Source organism: Oryctolagus cuniculus, chromosome 2 (genome assembly GCF_051225735.1).
Source record: "Oryctolagus cuniculus isolate XC-2025 breed Fujian yellow rabbit chromosome 2, ASM5122573v1, whole genome shotgun sequence".
In the NCBI taxonomy this organism is placed as follows: Eukaryota; Metazoa; Chordata; class Mammalia; order Lagomorpha; family Leporidae; genus Oryctolagus; species Oryctolagus cuniculus.
Genome location: NC_142868.1, coordinates 90763265 through 90776857, shown reverse-complemented (window position 1 = coordinate 90776857; position 13593 = coordinate 90763265). Strand labels below are relative to the sequence as shown.

The 13593-nt window shown below is 45.2% G+C and overlaps 1 protein-coding gene across 2 annotated transcripts in view; it reads right to left on the bottom strand.

Moving 5' to 3' along the window:
- The window catches only part of PLEKHA2 (pleckstrin homology domain containing A2), an 88601-nt gene extending 77374 nt beyond the window's left edge, over nt 1–11227 (bottom strand). Inside the window, exon 1 of one of the 2 annotated variants that reach the window (XM_008273961.5) lies at nt 11004–11227. The gene's annotated coding sequence lies outside the window, so the exon portion shown is untranslated. The remainder of the gene's footprint in view (nt 1–11003) is intronic. The other variant, XM_089325916.1, reaches the window with a different exon arrangement.
- Between the last annotated feature and the right edge of the window lie 2366 nt (nt 11228–13593).

The following is a 13593-nucleotide window of genomic DNA, read 5'->3' as shown; positions in this document are numbered from 1 at the left end:
TTTCCTTCCACAAAGAATTATCTGAACCTGGTACCACTTTCCCTCCACATATCTTGCATTTACTGATTGTTCAGGTACTTACTAAATGCCAGCTGCTTTACACTTATTATCTCATTTAAGTCTTACAATGCCACTAGAAGCTAAGTAGGGTTACATTTTATGGAGATGAAGACTGGATACAAACCCTGCGCAGGATCCGCTGAGTCAACACTGTAGATACAATGTTAGGCCTTCTAAAAGGTACAGAAAGGCATAACATAACATTCTTTTCTCCTTCCAATTTTTAATATCAACATTTAGAATCCTCATCCCTTATCATCTACCAACTCTGTGCCCAAGGCAACGTCCTGCAGAAAGCTATGTAGTTACATGAGTATATGCACACATACTCCTATGTATCAGGGACTTCAAAAAGTTCATGGAAATAGAATTAAAAGGTACATTTACTTTGGTGCAAAACAGTTTGAAATCCATGCGTAACTTTTTCACAATATGCATTTTCCTTAAACTTTTTGAAGACTTCATATGTATTCACTGTAGCTTTGTTCCTAACAGTGAAAATTGGAAATCATTTCCATACTCATGAACAAGAGATTAAACAAGTAAATGTTAACACGGCCGTACAATCTTTTTTTTTTTTTTAAAGATTGATTTGTTTATTTGAGAAGTAGAGTTAAGACAGAGAGAGAGAGAGAGAGAGAGAAAGGTCTCCCATCTGCTGGTTCACTCCCCAGATGTCTGCAACTGCCGGAGCTGCACCAACCCAAAGCCAGGAGCCAGGAGCTTTTTCCAGGTCTCTCATGTGGGTACAGGAGTCCAAGGACTTGGGTCATCTTCTAATGCTTTCCTAGGCCATAGCAGAGAGCTGGATCAGAAGTGGAGCAGCTGGTGCCCATATGGGATGCTGGCACCATACCGCTGGCCCCAGAAATGACTTTCATAAAAGCCAGAAACATGAGGCCAGCATTGTGGTACAATGTGATAATCCACCGCCTGCAGTGCTGGCATCCCAAATGGGCACAAGTTTGAGTCCGGCTGCTCCACCTCTGATCCAGATCCCTGCTAATGCATCTGGGAAAACAGCAGAAGATGGCCCAAGTCCCTGAGCCCCTGCCACTCATATGGGAGACATGGATGAAGTTCTTGGCTCCTGGTTTCGACCTGGCCTAGCCTTGGCCATTGCAACCATTTGGGAAGTCAACCAGTGGATGAAAGATATATCCTTCTCTCTCTCTCTCTCTCTCTCTCTCTCTCCCCCTCTCTCTTTCCGACTCTGTCTTTTAAATAAATAAAATAAATCTTTCTTTTTTTAAAAAAAAAAGGGGGCCAGAAATGGACACCTGCAGAGAAAGGAAATTCTCTGGAAAAGTTATCAGCCAGGTACGATTGAGAGGTGCAGGAGGAAACGCTTGGAGAAGATAGTCCTTTGGAAGGACCCCGAAGGAAAGATAAAATGTAGAAAGGTGAAAACACAGTGCAGAGGCCTGGGACCTATTCAGGAAAGTGTTGCTGTAGCACAGGAGGCACATGAAGCATTTTTCTGGGGGAATCAAACAGGAAAAAAATGTGACTAGAGGATCTTTATTGCTAAGCCAAGCAATTTATTTATCACTTTATTTATCACTTTAGGCTTCAGAAGTTTTTGAGCAAGAAAGGGAAGCAATCTCAAGAGAAGAGGCAGCAGTTTCATAGTCAGTGACTGCCCGGGAGCCAGACCCTAGCACCTGGATGTCTGGGCTTGACTCCCAGTGCTGTTGCTCACCAGCAGAGCAGCCCTGGAGCAGTCACTTGGGGATAACAACAGATAACTAGATCATGCCATTGTTGCTGGAACTGATGTACTGTGGTGGGGCACACAGTAAGTGCTGAGAATGCCTGCTAATCTTTAAAATCCAGGATCCCAGGGCTGGTGTTGTGGTGCGGCAGGTTAAATGGCTGCTTGGGACACCACTATCCCAGATCAGAGTGCAGGTTCAAGGCCCAGCTGCTCTACTTCCCATCCAGCTCCCTGCTAACGCGCCTGGGAAAGTAGCAGAAGATGGCCCAAGTCTTTGGGCCCCTGTGGGAGACTTGGATGGAGTTCCTGGCTCCTGGATTTGGCCTGGCTCAGCCCCGATCATTGCAGCCATTTGAGAGTAGATGCAAGATCTCTGTCTCTCCCTCTCTCTCTGTCACTCTGCCTTTCAGGTACACAAAATAGATCTTATTTTTAAAAACCCACAAAACAATACTAAATCTTTGTATTTCCTTGTGAAACTTTCATTACAAAGTGCTAACATTACATGATAGCCTATTCTTTATTCACACTCTCAGAGGATTATTGGTTTTTCATCTTTTACAGATGGAAGAATTTAGATTTTTAAGGAGATACAATCTCAGAATCACATAGCCAGGCATGATTTGAATCCATTAGTTCTGAATCATATTTTAGGGATCCCTGCCCAATACCTATAATTTTTTCTTAGCTCAAATCCTTGGAACCTTGAGAGAGGGAATGACACGGAGAGGAAGAAACTTCGGAAATTTCTGTTTATAGGATAAAGGAAATAGCAGTGAGAGACAAGAATAAAGTAAAATCATAAAAGATAAAACTTTGGCGGAACACCTGGAAGTTTGTATATAAGATGAAACAAAATATAAACAGGAGATAAATGTATATATAAACACACACACACACACACACACACACGTATGTATCTACACACATACACATGCCAAAATCATTTCCCAGTAACAAAGTTGGAAAGCATTGCAAGACTGCTCAGTCTGACACTATATAAACCTCAAAACTGAGTGTGCATCCTGTTCCCAGGAATAACAGTCTGCCGGCCAAATGCACCACTCCTATTGATTCACACTGATGGCATTGTCTCCCCGTCAGCTTGAATAAGTGCAGTGCATCACCAGGATGCTTGTGTGCCCTGTGACGCCTGGGATTGTACAGCACGAACTGGGCCTTCCCAGTGCAGAGCGAGAGAATGAATCCATGTCTCAGCTTTGGATCTGTGACCACTATATTTTGACTTTATTTTTGCTTAGATTGGTTACACAATGGCCTTGTCCAGCACTGAGCCCAAACAGAGGGTACCTACTATGAGTACTTTTGTTTGACTATAGTCAATGTTATTAGCAGGGAAAAATTCTACCCGGTTTATTCTAACAGATGCCTATGCTAGCCAGTGAAGTGGGCTGACTTTAAATTGGTGATTCTCAACATAAGTGGATTGCAAAACACAGAATACAAAGAAAAGCCAAAAGGTTATTTGGATATATGGATTTATGTCCTTCTATTATTTTGTTACTAGGAAATATTTGCACACAGTACAGAGTTCAAAGGGTCCAAAAGATGGGACTGGTGTTGTTGTGTAGGGGGTAAAGCCACTGCCTGTAACACCTGCTTCACTACCGATCCAGCTCCCTGGGAAAGCAGCAGAAGATGGCCAACTGCTTGGACTCCTGCACCCACATGGGAGACCTGAAAGAAGCTCCTGGCTCCTGGCTTTGGATCAGTGCAGCTCCGGCCGTTGAGGCCAACTGGGGAGTGAACCAGTGGATAGAAGACCTCTCTTTCTCTCTCTCTGCCTCTCTGCCTCTCCGCCTCTCCTTCTCTATGTGTGTAACTCTGCCTTTCAAATAAATAAATAAATCTTTTTTTTAAAAAAAGATATGAGTTTATGATGAGAAAAATCGTGAAAATAAGTAGTTTTTACTATGAAAATAACTTGGAGATCTTGTAACTGTTTTGTGATTAAAAATGAAAATAATTTCATCCTCCACAATATTTGCTAGTCTGTGACTACAGTTTTTAAAAACTGTAGCCAATTTTGTATCCATTCGCATTAAAATCCCTGCCACCTGACCAGCTGCTTGAGCTGAGTCCTGGTGAAACTCATCGTGAGTCACGGGAAACAGGGCACTTGCTCAGGACTCTTCCTCCAGATTTCTTCATAATCTGTGTGATGACCCACGCGTCTCTCAAACTGGATTAACATCAAGAGTAGCACCAGGCTAGAGAGTAAGCCCAGTCTGGTTTAATAGCCTCATTGAGCAGTTAAGCTGTAACACACCAGACTACCCTGCACCTAGGACTGAACCATGCTGTGGGTGTTCTAACTGAATAAACAACTAAATCAGACCCCAGGGCTGGCTGAAGGCCAAGACCGACACAGGCACAGAACTGCCTGCCCTCTCTGGGCCGAGCTTGGAGTTCCCAGGTAAGAGAAGAGTAGCTGGCCAAAGTGCTTATTGATTTTGATTGAATATCTAATTTCAGAAGGCCCTGTTAAATTGTTTCCCAGCCCTCAGCAGATCAGAAACAGCAGGAGCATGGAGAAGCCATCAGAGCTGAGGCGGGCAGGAGGAGAAAGTGTGGAGGAGTGAGTGATTTAGCCAGCCCATTCCCATGCCCATAAATGGAAAAGCTGACAAGAGCAAAGGAAGAGAGAGAAAAGTTAAACAAGCCTGCCTTGGTCACTACACATTGTATAGCTCACACACATATTGAATTAGTGCACTGCACCCTGTCAGTGTGTGCCAGTGTTATATATCAATTCTCCTACAAAATAAGAAAGATGAGAAGAGAAAGAAAAGCTGTCTCCCATTCCCAGAGGATACAAGACAATCTTCTTCGTTCCTGCTAATGACCTTGCAGTGCAGCAGGAAGAAGTGGTTGAACTGTGAGGGATGTCTTTGTTGCAGACGGCAAATGTTACATGGTTTTGCTGGCAGGAGGGTTGGCTGATAAGAGCTGACCTAACCATTATAGAAGCTCCTTTATATTTTTCCAATATTGTGTGCCTTATGCATCCTTTTATCAATAACAGTATTTTAATTGATGCCCACAGGAAAAGCTTTAACAACAAAAAATTGTTGTGGTGTGGTGGGTTAAGGCAGCCTGTAATCCCAGCATCCCATATTGAGAATGTTGAGTCCCAGCTGGTCCACTCCCAACCCAGCTCCCTGTTAAGCACCTGGGAAGGCTGCAGGAGATGGCCCAAGTGCTTGGACCCCTGCACCCACATGGGAGACCCAGATGGAGTTCCAGGCTCCTGGCTTTCGCCTGACCCAGCCCCAGCCAGTACCATTTAGGTGCTGAACCAGCAGATGGAAGATTCTCTCTCTCTCTCTCTCTCTCTCTCTCTCTCTCTGTAACTCTATCTTTCAAATAAACTTTTAAAAAGTTCACATGCTGTATGACTCCATTTATGTAACATTTCACAATGGTAAAATTACAGAAATGAAAAGCAGATTAATGGTTGCCAAGGGGTAAGAAGTAGGTATGGTAAGAAGAAAGTGAGTAGTTATAAAAGGACAACACGGGGAAACTCATGCTGTCCACAGTGTTTTATGTCTTGGCTGTATTGTATTCTGGTTGTGATACCATACAACAGTTTATAAGAGAGAGAGACAGAGAGGTCTTCTATCCACTGGTTCACTCCCTAGATGGCCACAATGGCCAGGGATGGGCCAGGCAGAAGGAAGGAGCCAGCAGGCTCATCTGGGTCCCCCACGTGGGTGCAGGGGCCCAAGCACTTGGGCCATCTTCTGCTGCTTTCCACAGGCCATTAGCAGGGGGCTGGATTGGAAGTGGAGCATCAGGGACATGAACCAACAACCATATGGGATGCCAGCATCACAGGTGGAAGCTTCACCCACTCCACCATAATGCTTGCCCCCTAAGAAAGAATTTTAAAGCTAAAAAGAAGTGTTGTGAGAATTGTCTGCTCAAATGTATGTTATCTATTTTTAAAAATCACTTGTGGTGAAACATATCCTTCTTGGTCCTAGATAACTAAAGCATGGCTACTTATGAAGTCCCACAGAAATAGACGAAGCCCAGTTCTGCATTTTGTGGCTAACAAGACTGCTGGCTCTCAGCCTTCTATTCACACACTCCCTATTCTCAGCTTCAGCCAACTGAGGATCCAAAATATTTAAGGGAAAAAAAATGCTTTGTACTGAACACCAACAGATTATTTTTGGTCACTGTTCCCTAAGAAATGCAGTGTTACAACTATTTACATTGTGTTTACAAATTGCATTAGATATTATAAGTAACCTACACATGATTATGCACAGGTCATATGCAATTATCATGATTTTTTGAAGATTTATTTATATACTTGAAAGGCAGAGTTAGAGAGAGGAAGAGAGAGAGAGAGATTTTCCATCTGCTAGTTTACTCCCCAAATGGTAGCAACTGGCTGGGGCTGGGACAGGCAGAAGCCAGGAGCTTCTTCCATGTCTCTCATGCGGGTGCAGGGATCTAAGCATTTGGGCCATCCTCCGCTGCTTTCCCAGGCACATTAGCAGGGAGCTGGACTGGAAGTGGAGCAGCTAGGACTTGAACTGGCACCCATATGGGATGCTGGCACTGCAGACAGCAGCTTAACCCACTGCACCACAGCATCGGCTGCTAATGACTTGGAGCAGGTGCAGATTTTATCATCCGTCTGTGCTCAAATTGTGGTGACCGAGCATTTCAGTTTTAGTTTTGACATGAACAGCAGGGCTTCATTCCTGTCCCACCTCAACTGCTACAATCCCTATGACAAATCTGCCCTCCCCCCAGCTACCCCCTCCAACATACACAAGCACTTCCCTGAACTTGGGCACACAGTTGCTTCCAGCCCTTCTTCTGCTTGCCTTACAAAGAAAGGTTTCAGTGCTTGCAGAAAGTCCTTCAGACCATCGCCTGACAAGGTGCACTGACCATGAAATGCTGCCGAGGCCTCTGGCATCCAGAAGGTGACAGGCGAGCATTAGGAGAAGTCCGTTAGGGCACAGCTGGGTGCACCATGAGTCAAACCATGGCCACTGAAATGTGACTGCACATTCTTGAAATAGTTCAGCTGTGAGGTCCAGGGGCTGATTTATTGCTGCTTTCTCCAGTTTAAGCCACAGTCCTGTGACCCTGTAACTACCACCCACGGGCAGCACGGTGAGGTACACAGAACCATGGACCAGGAATCCTCTGAAATGGCAGGTACAACAATGCAACTTCTATTGTTCTGGCTTGTGAAGGGCTGGGGATTGTCAGCAGGAGAATGGTGTAAAGCATGGGTCTTCAAACTTTTCCCATCTGATACCCCCTAAAACATGCTGAAAAATGATGCATTTTTTGATAGATTTTTGAGTTGACATCTATACTTTTTAGAAAAGATTATTTATTTGAAAGGCAGAGTTACAGAGAGAGAGAGGGAGAGACACAGAGAAAGATCTTCCATCTGCTGGTTCACTGCCCAGATGGCTCAATGGCCAGGGCTAGGCAGGGCCAAAGGCAGGAGGCAGGAGCTTCTTCCATCCCATATGGGTAGCAGGGACCCAAACACTTGGGCCATCTTCCCCTGCTTTTCCCAGGCCATTAGCAGTGAGCTGGATTGGAAATGGAGCAACTGGGACACAAACCGGCATCCATATGGGACGGTGGCATTACAGGCGGCAGTTTTACTTGCTATACCACAATGCTGGCCCCAATATCTATAACTTTTTTAAAATTCATTTATTTATTAGAGAAGGGGAGAGAGAGAGAGAGAGAGAGAGAGAGAGAGAGAGAGAGAATATATCTCATTACCATTTGTTGGTTTACTCCACAATAGCCAGGGCTGGATCTGGGCTAAAGCTGGGAGCCTGGAGTACAAGCTAGGTCTTCTATGTGGGTAGCAGGGAACTAATTATTTGAGCCATTCTAGAATCTGCATCAGCTAGGCTAAATTCAGTCTTCCACATCTGTAACTTTTTTTAAAAGGTTTATTTATTTATTTGAAAGGCAGAGTTACAGAGAGGCAGAGTCAGAGACAGAGACAGAGAGAGAGAGTCTCTCATCCTTTGGTTGACTCCCCAAATGGCCACAATGGCTGGGACTAGACTAGGCTTAAGCCAGAAGCCAGGAGCTTCATCTGGGTCCCCTGTGTGGGTGCAGGGGCCCAAGGACTTGGACCATCCTCTACTACTTTCCTAGACTCATGAGTAGGGAGCTGAATTGAAAGTGGAGCAGTTGGGACTCAAACCAGACCGCATATGGAATGCTGGCACTGCACATGATGATTTAACCTGCTGTATCACAATGCTGACCCTGCATCTGTAAATTTTAATTGTAGGTTGAGTGCTTGCAAAGGATGGGTTCTGTACTTCCTGAGCATGGGATGCTTTGAAACAAAATTGTTATATGACTCCTTTAAATGTATCTATAGACTCTAAGTACCGTAGTAACTTGACACCACTGTCCATTTTTAAAAATGAACACGCAGCTCTTTGACAGAAATATTACATCATTCCCTTTCCTCCTTGAACTTCACCTTCTACTTCCCCTAAAGAATTGTATCCAAGTGTCAGATATTGTTATGCTTGAACATCTTTTATTGATTGCTCTGTCATGTTTTCTGAAACAAAAATGAACACGTAAATTGATTTTATAATTTTTAAAAAATCTTCTGTCCATAGGCTTATTATAGTGGTAAAAACTTTTTTGAGACTAAGTCATCTTTATAATTATTATTAAAGATAAATATATATCATATTGATCATTAAATATAAAATATTAACATAATATTGGACATTATTCTCTTTATGAGATAGATTAGGTTGGAGTTCTAAATGTGTATTTTAAATGTGTATATATATATATTCATAAATTTAAGCACTCATTGATTAATATATTTTTTTGCAAGAATGAGCAGAGCTTGGGGCCAGTGTTGTATCACAACAGGTTAAGCCACCTCTTACAATGCCAACTTCCCATATGGGAGTTCTGGTTCCAGTCCCAACTGCTCTTCTTTCAATTCAGCTTCCCACTAAAGCACCTGGGAAGGCAGCCAAAGATGGTCCAAGCACGTGGACTACCACCTTCATGGGAGACCCTAATGGAGTTCCAAGTTCCTGGCTTTCGCCTGGCCCAGGGGAGTAAACCATCTGGGGAGTAAATCAGCAGATGGAAGATCTCTTTCTCTCTATCTCCCTCCTGCAAATAAACAAAACATTTAATTATAATAATAATAAGCCTTTTCTAAAGGTTGAATGAGCAGAGTTTAGCATGCATGCTCTCTCCCTATTTCTCATTTTCATGAAGGTAACTCTGAGAAGCCTTACATTAATAAGTGGATGGGCTGGAAGTGTTAGTGGAGATCCTAGTGTGGGGTTCTTAGAAGGACTTTTGTTATGACAATGTCCAGGGCTAATGGGGAGAAGGGAAGCAGGGACATAACCCAGTAGGGCTGGTGGCTTCCAAGGCAGGTCTGGAATGACTGAATCGCCCATGAGCACCAACCTGTGGGACGATCCCAGCCAGTCCACCTTTGCAGGGACCCTGAAATTCGCTTTGGCAACATCAGTGAATTCTCTGAACTCCCTGGAGTGAGATGAGACACTGGAGATCTCTCTCAAGTTATTCTGCCAGGAGCTGGGGCCTGGGCAAGGGTGGAGGCAGAATGCTTGCCTCTCAGTTGTGCTGCAAACCCCAAACTGCTCTCAAAAGCAAAGCCTGTTTTCCAAACAAAAGTTATTCTGATGATTATTCTGGTCCCTGAGCTACTCGAGTGGGTGCCTCTCCGAGTTTTATAGAAAGTAATGAATTAGAAACCTCCCCTCCCCGTTTGTGCAATGATTTATAGCTCAGTTGCAGAAGCCTTTCAGCTCTCAGCACAAACAAAGATATTTCTACTTGTCCCTCTCTTGGCCCTGGAGGTTTTTACAACCTAGGACAATGCCTTTCTTTCCTGTTTTAGAAGAAAGCCAGGGCTCCAGGGGAAGGGAGGTGGGAAGGTGAGCCACCCAGGCTGAAAACAGCACTCACTGTCTCACTGGACACGATTTGCCTACAAACTGTGCCCTCCCGGGCTCTCCCGTTAAACCCCATGGGCAGAAGTGATTTAAGAAGAACTACTTCAAATGCACAGAACTGTGATGTCAGAGACATTTATGCATTTATGCAGGGAAGCTCCTGCAAGACGACCAGGGGATCTTCAAAAAGTTCATGGAAAATATGCATTATGGAAGACCTATGCATGGCTTTCAAATATGTTTTGTGCCTAAATAAAATAAATCTGCTTTTCCACTAACTTTTTAAAGTATGTACTCTCACACTGCAAAGTGAAAGTTTTAAAAAAATGGCAGACCGAAAAAGAATTGTAAGGTCAGATTTTTATTGACTTGCTATTTGTCTGAAATTCAAATTTAACCGGCTGGGCATCCAGTTGCCTACCTGGCAACCCTATGCAATGCAAATCATTCTTTTTAAGAGATGAGAAAAACAGAGGCCTAATAAGAATGGAGTACTTGAACAGGGAACTCGCCCTTCTCCCTCAACTCAATGTCCAGTGCTCTCTCATCTTTCATCATGCTGTTTGCCCATCCTTTGATGCAAAGCAAAAATGCAAGCAGAAAGACCAAGGAAACTGACCACACGACCAGCAAGGGAGGGCAGGGCAGAGGCTCTCAGAGGAGCCCAGAGCTGGGGACACAGCGCAGCCCCGCCTCCTTCCTGTCCTGTCAGAGAGAGGCCCCCGAAAGGAGGGGAGGGCGGTGGTGTCTTCCCAAGCAGATGCTAAATTTATCTAAAACGTGTGAATGTTCTTTACCCAAGCAGACACCTATGCACAAATCTCCCTCAAGCCCAGCTACGTTCTCCTAACACGGGTGCCCTCCTGAGCCGCTCCTTGGGAAGGAGGCCGACCACAGAGCCCATGGTTCTCTTCCCCTTCCGCCCTGCTTACCACTGCTGCCATTTCTCACTGCCCTCTCCTTTCCAAAAATAATGTGAATTTCAAGCCTCTTTTTTTTTTTTTTTTTTTTTGGCCTTCCTGTGGGCGTGGGAGGGACCTCCTGTGGGAAGTGTTCTGGATCTCATCTGCTCCATCTGCAATTTGGCAAAATCTCTCTGTCTCTGCACCCCGCCCTCACCTCCTTTTCTTAATACAAGGGAGCACAGATTCTCCCCAGCCCCAGAGAGCCTTCCCTACCTGTCCCCAGTCCCACCCCTACCCCACGGCTCTGCAGCCTCCACTTACCCAGCCCTGCTGTTGGAAGAAGGGGGCCCCTCTGGCCCAAGGTGGCAGGCAGATCCGCACTGGCCAGGGCAGGGCCGACAGCTTCAAAGGACAAGGTGACACAGAAAGAGGAAGGCACGGTCTGTGCTCTTCGGTTCAGGAGACCCAAGGCTAGTTCCTGTTTCAGAGACAGAGTTTTAACAACTGATTATGTTCAGAGAGGTTTTCCCTCGCCCCAGCTCACCCACGTGACCCCTTGATGGTCCTCTGGGGGGTGGCTGCTCTTCCTGTCTCAAACTTAACTCTTGTCCTAACCGCACCCCACCTTCAGGGCCATTCCTCAGCTGAGGCCTGAGACCCCTGGTCAATGTTAGTGCCCTCCCCCCTCCCCCCAAAAAAAGGAAAGGGGAAGAAATGGGAAGAAGAAAAGAGGCTGCACATCTACGCTTGCTGTGGTTCGGGACAATTTTAGTTTACGTCTTCAAGATGTTTTTCCCCCTGTGTCTTTCTGTGCTAAAGATGGTACTCAAAAAAACGTTGATTTCCCCACAGGAATGATACTTTCTTCCTCTGCTTCTAGAAGTTGGAGTCAAGCAGGAGGTGACGGGGGTGGGGGTGTATCGGAGGATGAACGCCAGTTTCAGGCTGGGTCTCCTACAATACTCAAACTGCTGCCTCCAGGGACTGTGGACCTCTGAGCCCAGGGAGGGATTCCTTGGGGGTGTCTGGTCTCACCTCTCTTTCCCTAGCATCATACATTCCTCTACTTGGGCAATTACCTTATAGTAAAATCAGTGTAATAATGCCTCACATGTAATTGTGCCGTTAGGAATAAATAAAAGGAAGATGCCTAGTGGAGTGTCTGATATATGGCAGACACTAAACATGTAGCAAGCAGGAAAGGAATGCATGGCTTTGTAATGTGTTTGTTTACCTGCTTGTCTTTCCCACTAGAATCTGAATGTCTTGCTCATGTTTATAATCACCTCTGCCTACAACAGTAGATAGCATACAGTAGACTCTCAGTACATGTTTAATGAATGAATTCATGCATTTATTAATTAATACCTGGTCCCACACTTACCCTGGCCCCATACTCTTGACCATCACTCCCCAGATCAAGGTCCTGGAACTCAAACTCTGCAGCAAAGTTGCCCGACTGAAGACCGATTACTACACCTCCTAAGCATCCGGAGAGGGTGCTCCGAGCATGTGCACAGAGGAAGGGCAGCAGGCAACAGAATCTGGGGTTGTTGGTATTTCTGAATGTATTGCACAGATGTGAAATGTTTGCATCAAAGCAAGAGTCCAAGGTGCTATTTCTATTCAAGGAATTTTAAAGAGCAGAGACAATCAGTCTCGTGATGCCTTTTAAGGAGAATAAATGGCAAGAGAGAGAGAGACACCTTGGCAAGCTCCATCCCCCAGGCAGCACAGTGCAGGAGTAAACTCATGGGAAACTGTCTAGTTCAAGAGAAAAACTGTTCAGAGTCAGGTCCTCTTCTCCCAGGCAGCAGTTGTGGTGTGGCCCACCTGTCTTCAGACCCCTCACACAAGCTCCCCACTTTCATACAGGTGTTGAGCACCTCGCTCATGAATGCAAACCAACCGGCAAATTCCATGAATTGTTGAGACAATCCTCCTGCCTGAGAGATAAACCAAGACAGACACATAGGGGGAAGGGGGAGTTTGGAAAAATCAAAGACAAGGCAGGGGGAGAACCGTATTAAGGAAGATGCACTTAAAAAAAATTTTTTTTTTTTTGAAAGGCAGGTTGACTGAGAGAGAGGAAGAGACAGAGCAAGAAGGAGATTTTCCATCAGCTGGCTCACTCTCCAAATGCCTGCAATGGCTGGGCCTGGTCCAGGTTGAAACCTGGAGCCTGGAACTCTATCCGGGTCTCCCATGTGGGTGGCAGGGGCCCAAGCACTTGGGCCATCTTCCACTGCCTTCCCAGACACATCAGCAGGAAGCTGGCTTGGAAGTGGAGCAGCTAGAACTCAAACCAGTGCCCTGACGCAGGATGCTGGCATCTCGGGCCGTAGCGTAACCTGCTGCGCCACAACACGGGCTCTGAAAAAATTATTTTTAATTGTTAAAAATTTTTATTTATTTTCATTTTATTTGAAATACATGGAGAGATCTTTCTAACCCTTGGCTCACCCCCCAAATGCCTGCAACAGCCAGGGCCGGGAGAGGCCAAAGCAAGGGGCTGAGAACTCCACCTGGATCTCCCAAATGGGTGGCAGGGACCTACATTCTTGAGCCATCATCTGCTGCCTCCCTGAGCTGTGTTATCAGGAGGCTGGATCTGAAGCCGAGGAGCTGGGATTTGAACCAGGCACTTTGATATGGGTTAGAGTATCCCAAGTGGCAACTTAACAACTAAGCCAAACACCTGCCCCTACCAGAGAGCCAAAACTCACGGAGATTACACACTAAATGACAGAAAACATTCAGCCAGAAAGTTAAAAAATAAAATTGCTGAGATCTATCAGAAAGTAAAACAGAAAGACAAGAAACTGAGAACTGGGAAAGACGAAAAAGTCAGATGCAAATCCAGGAGGTCCAGTGAAATAAGACAAATGATAAATGAGAAAAGAACTGCTCA